Source organism: Xylocopa sonorina, chromosome 17 (genome assembly GCF_050948175.1).
Source record: "Xylocopa sonorina isolate GNS202 chromosome 17, iyXylSono1_principal, whole genome shotgun sequence".
Classification (NCBI taxonomy): Eukaryota; Metazoa; Arthropoda; class Insecta; order Hymenoptera; family Apidae; genus Xylocopa; species Xylocopa sonorina.
The window spans coordinates 3,328,639-3,350,453 of NC_135209.1; the positions used below are offsets into that span (position 1 = coordinate 3,328,639).

Consider the following 21,815-nt stretch of genomic DNA (forward strand, 5'->3'; position numbering starts at 1 on the left):
AAAATTTGACGCGATAGACTATCTTTGTTAAGCTTTTGGAGTTAATTTTCATGAGAACGTTTATTAAGAATCGTAGTCTGTGTGCAGAACACGACGTCCTCGCCGTTCTCCATCGACGCTCGTTTATCGATCGAAGCTTCTGTTATTCTAGTTGTTCTGTCGAATTTAATCGTCCACGTGTCGTTGCTCGATTCCAATTGAAAAAGTGCGAATCGCGATATCTGAAATTTATTAATAAAACCACCTTTGACAAGTTTTTGGAATTAATGTTCGCATTAAAGTATATATGAGAACGTTTATTACGAATCGTATCCGATATCGAGTTATTCGCGTTATTCAAAATGTGTCTACTCACGCGTTTCAAACGTAGAATATTATTGAAAGGTAATTTTTTATCCACCAGACCGGATGGCAAATCGTTTACAAACGCCTGGTGAAATGCAGGTCTCTCTTTCTCTCTCCACCTTGACATCGTTTCCCATTCGCGAGCATAGCCGACGATCTCCGTTGAGTCGAGCAAAAAATATTTCCCACAGAGTGTGAAATTAATTTCGAAACGATCGCGATAAAATCGGCAGCGACGCGAACCGCGGTGGCAATCGCGATTCGCAATTCGAGCGTGTCGAATAGTAATTTCATTCAGGCTCGCCTCGCTTTCGATCTCGTCGCGATCGCCGCTGGCTGTCCAACCGAAGTGAGCCGCGCAATTTCCCCTTAAACCTCGCATCCATCTTTATCGACGTTTATCTCATATTTCAAACGCTCCAGAATAAAAGAAAACGATAACATTTCCATACATTTGGATTAAAAATTGAAATAATTCTCTAAAAAAAAAAAAATACTGTGGACAAACTCAGAGACGCAACGATAAACAAAAAGGAACAAGCGTCCATCTTTATTGACGTTCATTTCATTTTCCAAACGCTCTAAAATAAAAGAAAACGATAACATTTCCATACATTTGGATTAAAAATTGAAATAATTCCCTAAAAAAAAAAAAATACTGTGGACAAACTCAGAGACGCAACGATAAACAAAAAGGAACAAGCGTCCATCTTTATTGACGTTCATCTCATTTTTCAAACGCTCCAGAATAAAAGAAAAGAATAATATTTCCATATATTTGCAATAAAAATTGAAATAATTCTCTAAAAAAAAATACTGTGGACAAACTCAAAAACACAACGATAAACAAAAAGAACTACCCTTCGTCAACTTTAAACGCGTTTCTCGTTGCTCTTCCATCGAGCTCGTCTCAGCCGCGCAATTAACGATCGCTAACGCGTTTAGATTCGCGTTACTTTTTACCTGGCGGTCTTTGGAACGGAGCAAAGCACGATTGCAATTATTACGTCCACGTTGGTACCTGCACAGTCTACTTATCGCGTTTTCATAGACTCCTCTTGTAATAAGTCCAAGCCACTCTCTCTCTCTCTCTCTATTTGGCCCGCTGCTGGCTGTCGATGCTATTCTCATCCGCGAAATTTCGCACGCGTTACAAAGTATATTTTCAGGCTGTTTTAAACGCGACTGGCCGTCGCGTGGGCTTGATTCAAAGAGCTGGATGAATTTACATTCGTTAACGCAGACGGAGATAATTGCGCGAAACGGTATACTCTGGCGAGAGTAACGAAATCGGAGAACAGGCGTGAACAACAACAACCGGGATAAAGCTGGGGGGAACGGTTTAAGAAGCTTCGTTAGATGTGTGGTGAGAACGATCAGCGATAGAACGAGGCAGTTATTGGTTTAATTAACGCTAGAATTATCTGAGAAAAGTGTGGGTACTTTTAGCAGAACCAGTCGAAATTGTTGGTCTTCGAAAAATACGTGATAATGGAATAGTTTTGTGTTCAATATATTTGTGTTATTATGTTGCAAAAATAAAAAAAAAATGGAAAGTTGTGGAATTAGAATAAAGATAATAACATGAGGTAACAATTTTGTCTGGCGTGGTAGTTCTCCTGTTAATACCATAGTCTTAAAAAAATACACGATGATAGAATATTTTTGTATTCAATATATTTGTGTTACTATGTTGCAAAAAACAATTGAAAGTTGTGAAATTAAAATAAAAGTAATAACACTAGGCAAGGATTTTGTCTGGCGTGATAGTTGTAGTGTTAAGACTTTTATTCAATATATTTGTGTTACTATTTTGCAAAAAAGAATTGAAAGTTGCAAAATTAGAATAAAAATAATAACACTAGGTAAGAATTTTGTTTGGCGTGGTAATTCTAGTGTTAAAACCATGGTCTTCAGAAAATACCCTCATCTGATGATAGAATATTTTTATATTCAATATATTTGCGTTACCATGTTGCAAAAAGAATTTAGAGTTGTGGAATTAGAATAAAAATAATAACACTAGGTAAGAATATTGTCTAGCGTGGTAGATTTAGTATTAAAACCATAGTCAGCGTCCATAAATGATCGAACGCGACTCGCACCTTGGGTGCAGTGGGTCCTCGAGGTTCTGCGGCCTTGAACTCCTCGAGGTCGTTTCATTCTGCACATCTGCCTACGTTATCGCGGCAGCGGGATGTGCATAACCGACTGATACTGCATTTCACGATGGTTCCACTTCGAGTTCCGTCTATACAGCGTGGACCAACAATTGGACAGCATTCATTTCGAAACAGTTCAAGTGCAAGTTCATTTTTCATCGTTACAAGAAAATTAATAGTTGGCACATTAGTTAAATGCTAGATAAATAAAAAATTATGTGATATCTCATTAAAAAAAAAAAAAAAATGGACTTGTATTATATTTAAAATAAACTGTCCAATTAATGAAGTATCTTTGGACTATGCAACGCGACTTCTGTGCGGTATAATACACAGTAATTAATGCTACCACGGTGTTACGTAACTTCATTAACACAATATCGAGTAACTGTACACCTTGAACGTGGAAACGAGGTGCAGGTAGAATTCGAACCGCTGAGAAGCGTAATTTTACTAAACATTACACAACTGCTAAACGACAGAGTCTCCCAAAAATAACCAGAATTATTTAAAAATGAAACTGAACAAGCAATACAAACGACAGTTGCAAAAATAACGCGATATTAATAATAATCGACGAGTTATCGAAGCGAAAGCGACGACAGCTGAACGGTTCGCCAGAAAACCACCCCTCGATTGGGACCAAAATGGCGGATCACGTTCTAAGCCACGCTCGCTTTGGACTTCTCTCGCGGCTGTTCACTTCCTTCCCCGCAGTTCCTCGCGCCGTTCGACGCGTAACGAGCTGTGACGCGACTTTAATTCGAACCAGACAACCTGGCACCGTCGCTCGCGTAACCGTTCCGTATCCGCTCTGGTGCACGTGTCGTCGAATGCACCTCCGCAGCTGCACGTGCCCGCACGACTTTAACCCTTTCGCGCTCGAACACGAACTGCTCTTTCGCCTACGTGACAGTGAGAGTATCATCGATACATGTGGGTATTCATGCAAAATGAGAACCAAACAAGAAACGTGTGCTACGAAGTGCATCGAAAGTACACGATCGAACGTGTATCGTCGAGCAATGTTAAGTTGAAAACGTTGTTTCCGTCGAAGAGAGCGTCAGAGCGTTAAAGGGTTAATCGTCGAGGAAAATTGAGCGTCTCGCGTGAAAAATTGATGCATATGAGTATTTATGCAAAATGAAAACCAAACAAGAAACGTGTGCTACGAAGTGCATCGAAAGTACACAATCGAACGTGTATCATCGAACAATGTTAAGTGAAAAATGTTGTTTCTATCGAAAAGAGCGTCTGATGACTCTATTCACGGTCAGAGGGTTAATCGACGAAGAAAATCGAGCGTCTCGCGTGAAAAATTGAAACCTCTAGTTCCACTACACTCGCAGGGGTGGATTTAAATCGTTTCTCTGTTCGAGGGGGTGAAACTCAGCCTTGGTACCAGTTCACGTGGCACGTGGAACATCACTGAGCGAGAAATGTCACCTAATGGGTATTTATGCAAAAGAAGAACCAAACAAGAAACGTGTGCAACGAAGTGCATCGAAAGTACACAATCGAACGTGTATTATCGAACAATGTTAAGTGAAAAATGTTGTTTCTATCGAAAAGAGCGTCTGATGACTCTATTCACGGTCGAAGGGTTAATCGACGAAGAAAATCGAGCGTCTCGCGTGAAAAATTGAAGCCTCTAGTTCCAGTTCACTGTTGGGGTGGATTTAAATCGTTTCTCTGTTCGAGAGGGGGTGAAACTCAGCCTTGGTACCAGTTGACGAGGCACGCGGAACATCGCTGAGCGAGAAATGACGCAAATCGAGGTTGCTCGACTATATACCAGGTCGCAATCAATGAACGGATGTGTCTCGAGGTGTGCATCGGACCGAGAGGGAAAGGGTCGGGGGTGACGGACACGAGTATCGACGGAGGGCGCGCTAAAAATATTCCTTTTCATTAGGGGATTACGTTTAGGTGTTCCACGACGTGCGAATACGTGTTTCGAGAGCCTCGTGCAAACGTTCGAAATAATTCCTGTTAATATTCGCAACGCGATGCTTTGTTTAGCCTCGCGTTTGTTGCGCGCGGATTATTTTTAATCCTCCAGTGGTGTGTTTTAAGTTGGAGCGGGCTAAACTTGGAACGTCTGTTTACGAAATTATTAACAGCGCGAGGAGGCAAAGTTGTCGATGATTGTACGTAACCCAACTGAAGAGCAATTAGCGACAATGTGGAATTATTCACTGCCTCGAGAATCGTATTTCAGAGACACTCGACGATAATCGTTAGAGATTGTTGCAGATTTAATTTGCGCGGAAACGTTTGGGAAAATGGTACGCCTTGCGTTCAAAATGGCCGTCGCACCCTCGCGTAGCGATAGTTCTTCGACAATTCTCGAGTTCCTCGATCTTCAGCGTTTGTTTGTTGCTCTCAGCAACGCGCTAATCTCAGTTTCTCTGTCTGTTTCACACGTTGAGCCATTCGAGCGATCGAGACAGACCGGACGTTCAACTTCCTCGATCTTCAGCGTTGTTTGTTGCCCCCAGCAACGCGTCACCCTATCGATAACCTCAGAAAAGTAAAGGAGGACGCTCTGATCTGAATTTTGCTGTCACACGTTGCGCCATTCGCGATCGAAACGGACCACCCGTTACGTTTTCAGCTCCCGCGTGCTCTTCAATCGTGGCTGGCTCGCGATTAATATTTGAGCCGGCAACCGAGCCGTTTCAAAGGCCACGTCGCTGGATTTTCCAGCGAATTCCGGCGTCGTCGAGGGTGCTGAACGAATCCGCTCGACCGGAGTTTTCTCGTCGACGGTGAGTTGCGTCATTGCAAGCCAATTATGCTATCGCTCGGAAGCATCGGATCGGCCAATACGGAATAGCGGCTCGTTAATAATTCAATGACACAATCCGCGTAATTGCTGCCCGATACTCGACGGTTGTGCAGCGATAACGCGTGCACATCGTCGCGAACGCGTGATCTCATGCCTTTTTTTCACGGGTTTACACGTAATCCTTGACATTGTTGCGCTCGATCGTTAGGTAACCATTGGAAAAATCGGTTGCCCCCTTTAGACTCTGTGCTAACGCATATTTCTCCGCTTGTTTTCAAGCGTCGATTAGTTCTCGACTTCTACAAGATAGAAAGCGTGGGTTCAATCAAGAGTACGCCTTCGATCGCATTTATTTCTCGAGGAACAGGTTCGAATGCATCGTTCGTATGCAACTGAGCTAATCGCGAAGTTTGCTGCTCTGTATCTGGTGTAACAGACACAAACGAATATTCATAGCATTGAATGTGGTTTTATTGGGTTTTCAACCTTCTTTAGATATTGAAAATCGTTGGCCACGGAGTTTATTTTCTGAGTATAAGAAGAAAAAGATGTAATCGAGTGGCTAATCAAGGTTGTATATGGAATTACGTCTTGACTAGTTAAATATTGAGCTGTTCGTTCTGGGCGATCGTCCAAAGCGAATAAATCTTTTTCACGGCTGAAATGTAAAATTTGTAATGTTTATGTGAGACGTCACCTAGCGACATCAGTGTTGCCAGTTCCGGGTACGTAAATAGCAGCCCTGGTATCAGTGCGACTCGAACGATCGTGGACGCTCGCTGGCAATCGTTTGATATCAATTTTCTTGTCGTTGGCTTTTTTGAAAACGAAGCTTGCAACTTTTCACCCTCAGATTTTTGTCAGACCTTGCAGAAAGTTCGATGAAACGCATAGCGTCGAAAAAAATCTTGGTCGATGTAAAAAAATGTGCTTTTGAAACTGATAATTATTGACCTTTTCAAAAACGAAGCTTGCAGCTTTCCACCTTTCAATTTTTGACAGACGTTGCTGAAAGTTTGATGAAACGCATTACGTTGAAAGAAATTCCAGTCGATGTCTTCGAAACTGATAATTTTTGGCCTCTTCGAAAACGAAACTTGCAACTTTTCACCCTCAGATTTTTGTCAGACGTTGCTGAAAGTTTGATGAAACGCATCACGTCGAAAAAAATCCCATCGATGTCTTCGAAACTGATAATTATTGGCCTCTTCAAAAACGAAACTTGCAACTTTTCACCCTCAGATTTTTGTCAAACCTTGCAGGAAGTTCGATAAAACGCATCGCATTGAAAGAAATTTTGGTCGATGTCGAAAAGAGTGCTTTCGAAACTGATAATTAGCTGGTTGGTAAAAAAGAAATTGCCAGCTGGGTGAAAATTAGCGTGTTACGGTAACGTGCAGTGCTGTGCACGTGTCCATACCACTGTTTCTTTGTGATCGTTGCAACAGAGCACGGCAATGTGATCATGCGATTTTCTTGGTACCTTAGTCACTCGTTCGTGCATCCACAGACTCGTGCACGTGTGCGTAGTCTCGTTCGACACAGTCGTAACAGTTAAACAGAGATACTTACGTCGCGATTAAATAATAATCGCCTTGCTTTTCTAGCAAACTCTACTTCTTCCACCATTTTTTTTGACTCGTACAGTCTTCTATTCTAAGGACACTCGAATATAGCTCGAAGAGCCTCGACTACAAACTTAATTCTCGTAGCCTAAAATAACTCGATGTACCCTACGCGCGGATACAAACTCTCGTATCTTTATTTTTCTTTCGTTCACTCCTCGCGAATCGGTTTTTGCACGTTCGCAAAACAACTCCGCTATTTTGTTCAACTTCCAAGGTATCTCGTAACGCGTCTGTTTCTCATTTCGTTCTCCATTTCGCGAAGTCACCGTCTATATTACCACAGCACTGTACGAGCAACCCTCTCAGCGAGCTGTGTCTCTAAAAGAAACCAAAACGCGTGATCAGCTGACGAGGTAATGCCAAGCCCGCAGGATTTAATTGCCAAACGTAATCGCTCGAATTAATTCGTCCTGTCGATCGATCGGAAGGAAATGGCACCGATTAGAAAGTCGCTGTAGTAATGAGCTGTAATCGCAGTTGGATTGCCATTCGATCGAGATCGAGAAGCCAGGCCAGGCTCGTCAAACATTTTTCCACCGCCCAGAAATTGCCAGGGGATTATTTTCCTTCCTCTGATTGGCCAGGAGACGTTCGTTGCCTCGAGAAGAATCGATCGACGAGCAGGACGGATCGTTTCGTGCCGCGTTCCGTGTAAAAAGCACTTCGAAGCGTGTTCCATCGTGGAATGGCACGATGGGCGCGAGCGAGGAGGACAAACGTCGAGAGTTTGATCAATACACAACAATTTAGCGATACCCGCGCATTGTCACGGAGGGACAGGATGCTCCAGTTTCTCTTGGCGAGCAGGAAGTCACGAGCCAGCCGTTGCAACGGTGTATATCATTCGTAGAGCGAAGAAAGCTGCGTGCTCCAGAAATTTTCCTTGATTCCAGATCGAGAAAGCAACCTCTGGACGAGTGGGTACACTATTGGCTCTCGTTCTGTCGAGATGGATACCTCGATCGAGTGCCTCGTTTTGTGACTGAGTTTGGAAAAGGACGAGCAGAGAGATTATTGGACAGGACACGATAGTTCGTGTGCGAGCAGTTATTGGACATTTTGATGTGGACTGTATTTTACGATGGTCTCTAAATGTACCACTGAAGGAAAAAAGAGTGGTCTTTTAGAGGAAAATTGTGGAAGAGTGCGTGCACCTCAATTAAAAAAGGAATTAATATTTTTAGACTATATCTATGGTGTTAAACCTTCTGTTAGAGTATCTTAATTTGCTGAGTTCCATCATTTAACTAAAATCTCTTTGGTACAGTAAATTAAGGAATTTAGAATTTCAGAATTTTCTTTGGAATTAGTTTAGATATTTTAGTCAGTCCATCGAATGAAAGACTCTGAACGCTGACCGCGTTATTAGCCACTGAAGGAAAAAAGAGTGGTCTTTTAGAGGAAAATTGTGGAAGAATGCGTGCACCACAATTAAAAAAAGGAATTAATATTTTTAGACTGCATCTACGCTATTAAACCTTCTATTATGAGTATTATAAATTGCTGAGTTCCATCATTTAACTAAAATCTCTTTGGCACAGTAAATTAAGCAACTCTTTAGAATTAGTTCAGATATTTTAATCAGTCGATCGACTGAAAGACTGAACGCTGACCGCGTTATTGGCGAATCAGAGAATGCCAGCAGAGGATCAATTGCAAAATACGAACTGCGAAGCTTGCAGTCGATGCCTCGTTCAATGGCCTGCTCGAGTCTCTTTAGCTGAAGCCAAATAGCTTCTACATACTTTTAATTTATAAATTTCGTTTGCCATGCTATTTTGTTTCGAACGAACAAAAATTCAATGAACACTGCAAGAGACATTTCGCGGAAGCGAACGCACCAATGCAGCAATCGCATTGGCGATCCTGTACGAACGTACGCGCGTTCTCGATCGCGCACAAAATGGTAATTGCCTCGCGTGATGCAAGTGCGAGCACACGCCGACGATATTGTTCTCCGCTGGCCTTTTTTTATTCGAAATACGCCGCGACTTTCCACGTATCACTCCCATCGTGGCAATTATTTCCCGCATCGTCGTGCGAACGAGGTCGTATCACGTCCGCGGCTTTGTTCCGTTTCTAACCCTTTCCAGCTGCCTCTGGTCCGCACTGATCGCGCTTCTTCCCTTCTAATTGCTGAATTAATCACTTGAGCGTCGAACAACGATATATTGTCGTTAAATACACTTGCACGCTCATCACAAGTTGCTTGTCCCTTTAATTCTCACCATGAACCTTCTCAAATTTTGTAATTACCTTTTAAAACGAATTTTTTATTATAGATTTCACGAAAGTGCATCGATTATATAAATTTGGCTCAGTGTTTTGTGCGTTGCTTCGATCACAAGTTGCTTGTCCCTTTAATTCTCTGCACGAACCTTCTGAAAGGTTGTAATTAATTTTTAGAACGAATTTTTTATGAGAGTTTTCACGAAAGTGCATAAATTATGTAAATTTGGCTCAGTGTTTTATGCGTAGCTTCGATCAGAAGTTGCTTGTCCCTTTAATTCTCAGCACGACGCTTCTCAAATTTTCTAATTTTGGCCCAGAATATCACAACTTCCTTGTTCCTTGAATTCTCTGCACAAACCTTCTCAAATTTTGTAATTGCTTCTTAAAACAAATTTTTTACTCACTAACTTCGATTTTTCGCTCGACACTAAAAGAGCTAAATTGTGATCATGAAAAATAGTAACTTTTAGCACTTAGAAACCCAGAAATTTCCAATAAACTTTTTTTTCAATTTTTGTACATCAATGAATGAACAAGAAAACAATTTGAAGGCGCGACTGAGCACACCCAAGCAGCTCAGAATTTTCTCTGGAAAACAAACGGACGAGTTAGGCGTGTTAACAAGATAGTTTCCCGCGAGGAGCCTTGAAAGCCGCCATTAAACGCCTGAAAAGAGAAAAACTACGACTGGCCATCTCCTGATATTTCACAAAACAATGTCGAACGGTGTGTTTGCGCGTACCAGAATAGACCAGGCTAGTTCATAAATAAGTACCGCAACGCAACTTGTCATGTAACATTGTTAGTTTTATTATGCAACATGCACGCACGCACTCGTGTATGTATATATGCATATATGCACACGTACACAGCTGTAACGAACAGATGGATTTAACCATTGAACGCGTACTCGAGGGCTGATGCATTATTTCAATGGCGATTTCGAGGCATTGTCTGCCAATTCCGAGTAATTATCCGCGTTTTAAGTGCTAAGCATTGATAGCGTTCAAGGAAACGGTTTACTGTTGAAAAGTGCGAGCGATTTCGGGAAATTTACCTGGAATTTATGAAACTGTCCATGTCACATCGTACTTGCGATTTTAAACTCTCGTTATTAACAAATTAATGAAACATTGAGCTAGCAGAGGAAGTATTTGCAGTGTTCACGTATGGAGAGTGTAATAATTACTTCGACAAACTTAAAAAAAAAGATACTTGAGTAGTAAAGCGCATTTAAACTCGTCTGTGAAAGAAATGAAAGTGTGGTGCACAAAAAAAATTGCTATTTCATAAATTCTAGACTTCTCGCAGGTTCCATGTACACAACTAGAAACAATTATTTGAAAAATGTCGCTGCGTTCAGGTATGAAGAGTGTAATAATTATTTTGAAAAACTTCAAAGAAGCACAATACTTTAAAGAGTTCACATCTGAACTCGTCTGTAAAGAAATTAACGTATGCTCTAAAAAAATTGCTAGTTTATAAATTCTAGGCTTCTTGTAAGTTCCATATAACAGTTATTCCAAAAACGTCACTTCGTTCAGGTATGGAGAGTGTTATAATTGTTTTCAAAAACTTAAACAAAAAATTCTTTAGTACTATAACGCATTTGAACTTGTATGCGAAAGAAATGAACGTTGGTGCTGTACAAAAAAATGCTATTTTATAAATTCTCGACTTCTCGCAAGTTCCATATACACAACTGGAACCGGTTATTCCAAAAATGTTATTGCGTTCAGGTATGAAGAATGTAATAATTATTTTGAAAAACTTCAAAGAAACACAATACTTTAAAGAGTTCGCGTCTGAACTCGTCTGTGAAAGAAATGAACGTTGGTGCTGTACAAAAAAAAATGGCATTTTATAAATTCTCGACTTCTCGCAGGTACCATAAACACAACTGGAACCGGTTATTCCAAAAATGTTATTGCATTCAGATATGAAGAATGTAATAATTATTTTGAAAAACTTCAAAGAAACACAATACTTTAAAGAGTTCGCATCTGAACTCGTCTGTGAAAGAAATGAACGTTGGTGCTGTACAAAAAAATGGCATTTTATAAATTCTCGACTTCTCGCAGGTACCATAAACACAACTGGAAACGGTTATTCCAAAAATGTTATTGCGTTCAGGTACGAAGAATGTAATAATTATTTTGAAAAACTTCAAAGAAACACAATACTTTAAAGAGTTCGCGTCTGAACTCGTCTGTGAAAGAAATGAACGTTGGTGCTGTACAAAAAAAAAATGGCATTTTATAAATTCTCGACTTCTCCATAAACACAACTGGAAACGGTTATTCCAAAACCGTCGCTGCTTCAATCGCCGTCTGAAAACCGAGCGATCCGTGTAGTCGCGTTACGCGAAAATTGCAGCCGGGTACGCTCGATATTTAATCGCGAAAGTGCACGCGATCCATCGATCCCTTTCGCGGCGTGTCGACTGGACGTTCCGCGGAATTGGCAGCAGCCCGTTCAATTCGTCGGCTCCGTTAGGTCCTTTTACGTAACCGACGGCAGGACGCTGCTTGGGAAAACAGAAAGGAAAGTGGAGTGCGTCTGTGGGAATCGACGGTGTTACCGTTCGTTGCTTAACCTTTCCGCGCGGCTAAGCGAGAACTCGGCTCCGGGAAAGTCGAGGAAAGACTCGCGCCGCTGCTGATCCGCCTGACTTTTCATTATCTTTCGCGATGCAATTCTTCTTTCGTCCCTATAACCACTCGAAACTGTGAAATTCTCGAACGAAGGGCACTGAGTTGGCACGAAACTCTGCTTTTTCTTTAGTCTTCTTTATTCTTCTTTATAGATGTCGAATTCGTTCGAAACTAGGGAATATACGGTGACACGAAATTTTCACTTACTGTTCGAACGATTCCACAAGCGGAAATTTTTAGTTCGTCGCCATACTATTCGAAGCTGTGCAATTCTCGAACGAAGGAGACTGAGTTCGCTCAGAGCTATGTTTTTCCTTTATTCTTATTCAAAGACGTCGAATTCGCAACGAAACTAAAGAATATACAGTGTTAATAAGTTTTCACTTATTGTTCGAACGATTCCACGAGCAGAAATTTTTCTTTCGTCGCCACACTATTCGATATCGCACGATTTTCGAACGAAGGAGACTGAGTTGGCTCAGAGCTATGTTTTTCCTTTAATCTTCTTCAGACTTGTCGAATTCGTTCGAAACTAGAGAATATATAGCGACACGAAATTTTCACTTATTGTTCGAACGATTCCACGAGCAGAAATTTTTCTTTCGTCTCCATACCACTCGATGTTGTACGATTCTCGAACGAAGAAAACTGAATTGGCATAGAGCTCTGTTTTTCCTTTATTCTTCTTTATAGACGTCGAATTCATTCGAAACTAGAGAATATACGGTGACATGAAATTTTTACTTATTGTTCGAAAGATTCCACGAGAGGAGAAACAACTTGGCGCCTCAAGAAAAGAGTTTGGAGTTCGAGGCGCCAGCAAGTGGTCGCCATCATGAATTATTCTAGCAAACACGAAATTTCGTCTTTCTTTAATGGTTCACGCTTCCACCAGCGAGTGGTTACCATCGTGAATTATTCTAACTCGCGCAAAATTTCGTTCTTCTTTGAAAGTTTACGGTTTTCGCCAGTCATTTTTGCTGATCGTTTCGTTGCTTCTCGAAGGGGTGAATTCCACGGTTCCTCCGCGAATCGTTCGATCTCGCGCGAGATTTCGTCCTTTAATGGTTCACGCTTCCACCAGCGAGTGGTCACCATCGTGAATTATTCTAACTCGCGCAAAATTTCGTTCTTCTTTGAAAGTTTACGTTTTCGCCAGCCATTTTTGCTGATCGTTTCGTTGCTTCTCGATGGGGTGGGTTCAATGGTTCCTTCGCGAGTCGTTCGATCTCGCCATGGAACGCAGTTCGACCAGGTTTTCCGCGACCTCAGCCGCGGTCCACTTTGAACGCGAACTTTCACGGATATGCTCGATAAAAACGGCACGCGCCGCGGGAAAAAGCGAGCGAGAGAAAGAAAAGGTGCGCCGCGCGGTTCTACGAACGAAGAATATTAATTCCAAGAGAGGGAGAGAGCGTTTCACTCGAGAGATCGAGAGTGGAGTTAGGCCGTTTGGGAAATTGGTAACACCTGCCGCCTCTGATTTCCAACGCTCCAAACCGCTCGTTTCTGCTGATCTTTTGTCGGTTTAATTAAGCCCCATTGCTGGTTCAACGTTTCCCTCAGCTCTTCTCCAAAAAGTGCCATTCCTATTTCATCTCATACATACTCGATAAATTGCACTCTTTAAGAAAATCTGTTACGTGGCTCAATAAATAGAAAGGAAGTAATAATGTTTGATTTCAAAGTTCTAGTTAATCACAGTAATAATTTTAATAACCCTGTTAACACTTTGGAACTGTACTGAAGTCATAATAACGCTTGGCATAATTTTATGCAATGCTCTCTGAGTGCCATATAACATCCCTCAGATTTTAAATTAAAGCAGAATTAGAAAATTGATAATTATTTAATCAGAAAACAATTTAAATCCAAAGACCCCTGAAATTTTTATTTTAATAATTCTGTTAACACTTGAAGTCATATAACGCTTGGCATAATTTTATGCAATGCTCTCTGAGTGCGATGTAACATCCCTTAGATTTAAAATTAAAGCAGAAACAGAAAATTAATAATTATTTAATTAGAAACAAATTTAAATCCAAAGACCCTTGAAATTTTTATTTTTATGAGAGAAAGGCTCAAAATGTGAAGCCTGTGGAGGCGTCGATGGTACCAATTCTCTCAAACTCAGCACGAACGATCCCAACTTCAGATCACCGTCTAGAAACGCCACGATTCGTTACTTTTCCGACGTTCCTCGTCCCCTGGTTAATCACAAGTTCGTTTAGAGAGCACGAACGCTGGCAGGAGGAGCACTCAGAGTCATAAATCTTGTTCTCAGCTGACCCAGGGACTCCGCGTCTAACCATTGACCGGCTGGTCCGTATTTCTCTAACTAATTGCCGGGTATTTCCCAGGTCCCTGACTTTCACAACGTCCCTTTTACCTGCTTTCTTCGTAGCCGAAAAAAAAGGAACGGGCCCAGCGCAGGTCAGGGCCAGCCTAACCTTCCCTCCTTTTCGAGCCTCCTTTAGATCGTTCCTCGAGATTACCCTCAGGAGAAAAAGGAAAGCATCCCTCTCAGCGTCGATCTTGTCTGTGGGGGAAAAAAATTTCTGACCACGACCGTCTATTCTTCTTCTGGCGAGGGTCGATTCCCTTCTGGATGACGAACACTTTTCTCGTGGCCCAGCTAAGCTTGGACGACCCCTCGAGAGCATTAGGACGCCAGACTATTTTTTCTGGGCTTCGTTATTGAATGTTCGAAGAATTCTGTCGACTCGAATGCAGAGGGTTGAATACTTTGCTTTTTCAAATTGTTAGTGTTTAAAAAAACGTTGAGTTTAGTCGAATACGTTACTGCAAAGGGTGATATCGCTCGATTAAACCCTAATTGCATAAATTCTTGAATAAATATCAGTAAAACGATTTTTTTTCTTTGCTTTAACATTGTTATATTCAATTCTCGATTATATTCGAGGGTGCAAGATTCTAGCAGCATAAAATACATCGTTTCTCGAATTAACTCGAGTTTTAAAGGCTTGAAATTCAACAAAATTCGATGTAACTCCAAGAAACCAGCGAAAACAAATTTCTTCATGCTTTTATCGTGCGTCTCGCGACAACCACGAGCTTTAAGGGGTTGAAATTCGACAATATTCGACATAATTCCAAGAAACCAGTCATAACAAATTTCTGCAGGCTTTTATCGTGCGTCTCGCGACTACCACGAGCTTTCAGATTCGAAATAACGATGGAAACAGCGTGGCAATCGCGAAGGAGATCTCTTTTTCTTTACTTTCTTTACTTCAATTCTCGATTATATTCGAGGGTGCAAAATTCTAGCAGCATAAAATACATCATTTCTTGAATTAACTTGAGCTTTAAGGGGTTGAAATTCGACAACATTCAATGCAACTCCAAGAAACAAGCGAAAATAAATTTCTCCACGCTTTTATCGCGCGTCTCGCAGCAACCACGAGCTTTCAGATCCGAAATAACGATGGAAACAGCGTGGCAATCGCCGCGAGGGAGATCCGCACCCCCTCGCGAGTAACAATTCGCGTGGTTGCGCGGTGGAAAAGCTCGAGGAATGGCAGGGCGCAGGGCGAAGGGGGTTAAATGAAACTCGGCCGATTGGTTATCGACAGCTAAATAAAGAATATCGGCCCAGATCGAGTGCCAACGCGCACGCTTTTATTGCGTGGCTATCCGTTCGTTTCTCTTGGCTCTTTCGCACCCATCCGTGCTCTCGTTTCGCGTCTTCGACTCTCTCACCCCCGTTCATTCACGCGACGCTTTTCGAAGCAGCAGCGTCTCCTCGACGAAATGGAACCACGGGAGCGTACGCTCGTTTTGGAGACGAGACGAGTGCACGTACGGAAAAGCAGGGGTTGGTAGAGCAGAAAGCATTACGTCGACGCGATAAACGAAAACGAGGGTTGCCTAGGGATGGTCGCGGCCCTCGATCGATCGCCAGACTCCGCGAGGCCTACATTTCAACCATTGAATTCAGCTGCGAGTCGATAAACTCGCTTCTCAGATACTTAGAGGGTTGACGAATTATTCTTTCGAATATTAACAATATTTTTTACTCTATTTATATTATTCTGCATAAGATCGTGTTCTTTAATGAGTCATTTTTGGTTAGTAAATGTTTGTTGCAGAGCTTGCAATTCTGATTGTAACGAATGAGACTTGTTAATTTTCAAGAGAATTTAGTGTATAATAAAGGATCGATATTTCTTGACGAATGGACAGAATTTTTAACCAGTTAAATGTGTTTTGTGTCGCCAGAATCGAGCTACGAATATTTTTTACTCTGATTATATTATTCTACATGAGATCGTGTTCTTTAATGAGTCATTTCATGTGTGTTTCAATGAAGAGTGTTTGGTTAGTAAATGTTTGTCGTGAAGCTTGCAATTTTGATTGTAACGAATGGGACTTGTTAATTGTCATGAAAATTCAGTGTACAATGAATGATCGATATTTCTTAACGAATGGACAGAGTTTTGGATGCCCTCGTTTGGGAGTGCACCGTTTTGTGTCGCCAGAATCGAGCTGTGACGAGTATACTCGTCAATACAGAAAATCGTGTCACTCCTCAGTGACGAGTATAGTCGTCGATCGCAGTTAACTGGTTAAGGTGTCCTCGAGTGGATAGAAAAATTGTAGAAGTCGATCGAGGAATTGGAGCATCGAGCGGATGCTAGAGAACGCGAGGCTCAAAGGGTTATCTTCGATCGGTCGAGATTCGACGGGTGATGAGCTCGATTTATCAGTGGCCAATTAACTGCACGCGAAGTTATCGCGGACGATGCATTTTCCTTTGCTTCGATTCTGTAACTCGCGAAATAACGCCAATGAGAATTTCATTCCTCCGCTTCATCGTCTCGTTTACCATTGGACAGACTGGCGCGAGTAAATCTGCCGAGGTGGACAGGAAATATTGAAAACTGACGAACGTAAATGTCTCTGACACTATTGTTTCTGTTGGTTCGTTCACGTTTCCCAATAAGACTGTCCAGCGCGATGCAAACTGTGCCAGGGACGCGATCTTCTTTTCTTTCTTTCGAGCTTTGCTAATTCAACCCATTTTTCTTCTCTTTACTTTTCATGTCTTACAGTTCGTAGATTAGCTTCTTTCAAAATTCGTGTGATGAAGAATTCAAGCAAAAAATTGTTTCAAAATGTCAGTTTCAGTTGTGTATTGTAAAAGAATGTTCCCAAATGGGAATAATGGTACTTTGGAATTAAAGAGATATAAATATTGACGTTATAAAAGAAAGACTTTTCTTTTTTTTCTAATATTCTTTTTGTAAAGGAGGTCCATAAGAAAATTAGCAAACTTTTAGGGTTGATGATCAAAATATAAAATTACAAATTTATCAATCACCAATGTCCCTGGTGTCCAGTTTAACATATTCTGCAAATCACACAAGAGATATAAAAATAATATATACTGACATTATAAAAGAAAGACTTCCTTTTTTCTAGCATTCTTTTTATAAAGGAAGTCGATAATAAAAATAGTTTAACCACCCCTGTATTAAACCAAAATATAAAATTACAAATTTATCAATTACTCATGTTGCTGGCGTTCAATTTAAGATATTCTGCAAAACGCACAAGAGATATAGACATAATATATACTGACATTACAAAAGAAAGACTTCTTTTTTTCTAGCATTCTTTTTATAAAGCAGGTCGACAACAAAATTATAAAACTTTTAGAGATGAATAATCAAAATAGTTTAACCACCCCTGTATTAAACTAAAATTACAGATTAATCAATCACCAATGTCCCTGACGTCCAATTCAACAGAATTCTGCAAAAAGCGCAATTATATCTAATTGCTCCCATCTGGAATGAATGAAAACTGACGACGAACATCAGAACAAGCGCCTCGAGGGGTGGTTTCTCGTTCAGAGCCGTAGCAGTAGCCGCGCTCGTAAATCGCGATCGTTTATTGATAGCGGACCAGTGGATACGTGGAACGTTGCAGGCGTATAAACCGCGATATATCAGACACTTGGACCGGATCCCAGCCTTGAGGGTTTATTCTAGTAACGCGAGGCTCTCCTTTTCAGATCTCTCGCGCGCCGCGATCGCCGCGTTTCTCTTGCACAACGTCGCCGCGACGCGCCTCGCAGAACGGATGTGGGTTTGGCCTCCTCGTTCGCGAACCTCGCCACGTTCTCCTCCGCCCTTCGCGGCTCGTTTCTAACGAATCCACCGGGGATGCACATCCGCGTCTTCGTTCAACTGGGGTAAACACGTGTGACGCGCGACAGACGGGCGACGCGGGATCCTCCACGCGACGAGGGGGTGCCTCTGGACACTGACATCGATCCTTTTTATGTTCCTCGAGCTTTGTACTTTGGGTTCCTCGGTGAATTTTGAAAAATGGTTACGTTTTTGAAAGAAGACATGGAAGTTTGTTTGAAACTTCGTAGAGGGTGTCGTAAAGTTTAATCGTGAAAATAGGGGTTGAACTCTTTCAAGACTGCACGATGACAGCCTCTGATCATTCTATTGAAAAATCGTCGGGATATACAAAAGTCTAGACAAATGGAAAAATTCAGTTTCTTAATTTCTCTGTAAAATTCACATTTGTCGAGGAGACCAAATATTGAAGCTGTTCGATCCTTTCTTACGTTCTTCAAGCTTCGTACCTTGACTTTCTCAGTGAATTTTGAAAAATGATTATGTTTTTGAAAGAAGACATGGAAGTTTGTTTGAAACTTCGTAGAGGGTGTCGTAAAGTTTAATCGTGAAAATAGGGGTTGAAGACTCTTTCAAGACTGCACTGTCAGGGTATACAAAAGTCTAGACAAATGAAAGAATTCAGTTTTTTACAACATTTTGTTGTACATAAACTTGTACAAATATTGTGTCATAGTTGTCGAGGAGACCAAATATTGAAGCTGTTCCATCCTTTTTTACATTTCTCTAGCTTCGTACCTTGGATTTCTCAGTGAATGTTGAAAAATGGTAATGCTTTAGGAAGAAGACATGGAACTTTGTTTGAGATTTCGTAGAGGGTGTCGAATAGTAGGTTCTTCTTGGTCTTAAAACGTGAAAATAAGGGTTGAACTCTTTCAAGACTGCACGATGACAATCTTCGATCATTCTACTGTAAAATCTAGACAAATGGTAAAGTTCAGTTTTTTAATCTCTCTGTAAAGTTCACATTTGTCGAGGAGACCAAATATTGAAGCTGTTCGATCCTTTTTTACGTTCCTCGAGCTTCGTACCTTGGGTTCCTCAGTGAACATCGAAAAATGGTAATATTTCGGAAGAAGACACAGAACTTTGTTTGAAACTTTGTAGAGGGTGTCGTAAAGTAGGTTCTTGTTGATCTTAAATCGTGAAAATGAGGGTTGAACTCTTTCAAGACTGCATGATGACAATCTTCGATCATTCTATTGTAAAATCGTCAGGATATATAAAAGTCTAGACAAATGCACAAATTCAGTTTTTTAATTTCTATATAAAAGTTACATTTTGTTGCACGTAAACTTGTACAAATATAGTGTCATACTCGTCGAGGAGATGAAATATTGAAGCTGTTGCAATTCTCATACACTCGCGAATCCGCAGTGAAAATGAAACCGCAATCGCAGCGACCCTCCCTCTTCGAGCGCGACAACTTGCCACCCTATATCGAAACCCTACGCGTTCAACGCTCTCACATTTCGCGTGTGGCCTCTTCAGCAATGCGTCGATCTGATTCGTGGCGAGAGAAAGTCACGAGGTAACCGAGGTGGTGCGTGACAAGTGGCTGGTGTGCGCTCCTGAAGATTGCGTGGAATCGTTTTCAATCTTCTACTCTCTAGCACTTCGAGCCAACCTTTTTTCTTTAGACAAACAGTTGTTCCGTTCTCGTGTGTAATTGTCGAGCCAGCGAACGGATAATTACGGCTGGCAATTAACGAAGAAAGCTCTAATTAGAGTCTGCGAACATTGAGAGTATTGTATCTATGGTAAAAAAAAAAAACAGAGAAGAACATTTCGTGATTTGTGTTCAATTTTCGCGCGTGGATGAGAGCGTTGGTATTATCGATAACGGGTGTGCGAAGAGAAAATCGCAGCGAGCTCGATGAAGTTCGCGGGTAAAAGTAGAGAATCGTCGATCCCTGTCGATTCTCTCGCAATTACATTAAAGGAAAAGCGAGGAATATCGAATGAGATCGCGCGAAGGTTCTCGAGCGATCCTCGAGCATCGATTCGAAACTCCTCGACGCATCCGCCTCGCGCGTATCCGTCGAAAGTCCCGTGGCTTTCGTCAGGATGAAAGTAAATCGATGGGCGATTCGTTACACCGTCGAACGACGACGCGAAAAAGGGAGAAAGAAAGGAAAGAACGCGATGGAACCAGCTCTCCTTTCTCCTTCGAGAACAAGGCTTCTTTTCGATGCGTTCCATCGCGAAACGAAGCGTTCGTATCTGGCGTCACGCGAGACGAATCGCGTCGCGATAAACGCGTGGAAAAAGAACCGCCAGCCACGCGATTCGAGCGCGGATTCTCCGTCCTCGCTTATCGTGCCTCGCTTATACAACAACAATTGCCATTTATTAATAACGCGGTTTATCTTGCGACGCAACGAAAGAAACCGGGACATGCGCGTGAGTTTCGTAGAAACCGTTTGAAATATGTAAAAATGAGGAATAATCAGGGAGACGAATGATCTGCGCGCTTGCATGTCGCGAATAAAATCGTACGTTCAATGTAGTTTGAGAAAGAATCGCGATTAGAGCGAATTGGTGCTACATTTTATTGTCCAATGGCGAGATTAGTATCTTATATGGGTAGTGCGTGTAGAAGTTTTTCTTTGCTGCAATCTTTTGAAGAAAGGTTGCTAGAAAAACTTGCTGTTTAGTTGTGGATGTTTGCAAGAACATGCTTTATCGAGACCAACTCGCAGATATTGGTTCCAAAGACTTCTAAAGCGGTGCTTTCGATGTCAACGATAAAGAACCCAAAGGAGCTCGAAAATGAGAAACTGGAAGGAATTGTTCGATATTGGTCCACGTTAGAGGCTCGAAGAATAACCCACAGCATCGAATATCGATCGATCCAACTTTAAAAGATACCTACACGTGTTAAAATAATTTTCTTCACAAAAAAATCGATCAAAACTTATTCTCACGTTCGATAAAATCATTCGATCGCGTATAGAACGCAAGCACAGCAATGTTGAAGCAGAATAATCGAAAAGGAAAGCAGATCAATGAAGCACAGCATCGAATATCGATCGGTCCAAATTTAAAAAGTACTTGCAGGCATTAAAAATAATTTTCTTCACAAAAAATCGATCAAAACTTATTCTCACGTTCGATAAGATCATTCGATCGCGTATAAAACGCAAGCACAGTAATTTTAAAGCGGGATACACGCATCAAAATAATTTTCTTCACAAAAAATCGATCAAAACTTATTCTCACGCTCGATAAAATCATTCGATCGCGCACAGAACGCAACGTTGAAGCAGAATAATCGAAAAGGAAAGCAGATCGATCGGTATTCATGAATGGCGCGCGTATCGCGCTCTGGCGATCGACCAAACGCGCTCCCGCGCCCCTTCCTCGAGGGTGGTCGACGACTAACCGAGTTTCCCATCGACCCGGCATCGCTCTTTATTTATACGCGAACACGCGTTACCATCGAGACGGTTTAATGCAATTCGGTGGGCCATCAATCGCGCGGCTACGCCCGACGAGAATCGAATGAGCGAATCTCGCGATCGTCTGCCACGACGCTCCGAGGAGCGTGCCCCGCGACCTATTAACCCTTTAATAAGCCACGATGGATCACACGGCATTTGTCGTCGCGGCCTATTTATAACGCCTTTCATTCGACACACTCTTCTATCCAATTACTGTCTACTGTCCTCTCTCACTACGCGATCCTCGTACAACACGGATGGAAAAATGGTAAAATCGCGACTGTCTTTCTGTAAAATGGTAATTCGTTCAATGTTCCATCGATTCAATGTGTTTGTAGTCAGTGTTCTAAGTATAACACGGATGGAAAAATGGAAAAATCGCCACTG

The 21,815-nt window shown here is 41.6% G+C and overlaps 1 protein-coding gene across 2 annotated transcripts in view; it reads left to right on the plus strand.

Moving 5' to 3' along the window:
- Positions 1 to 21,815, plus strand: part of Atg17 (autophagy-related 17) — a 58,571-nt gene that overhangs the window by 23,363 nt on the left and 13,393 nt on the right. The window lies entirely within an intron of this gene.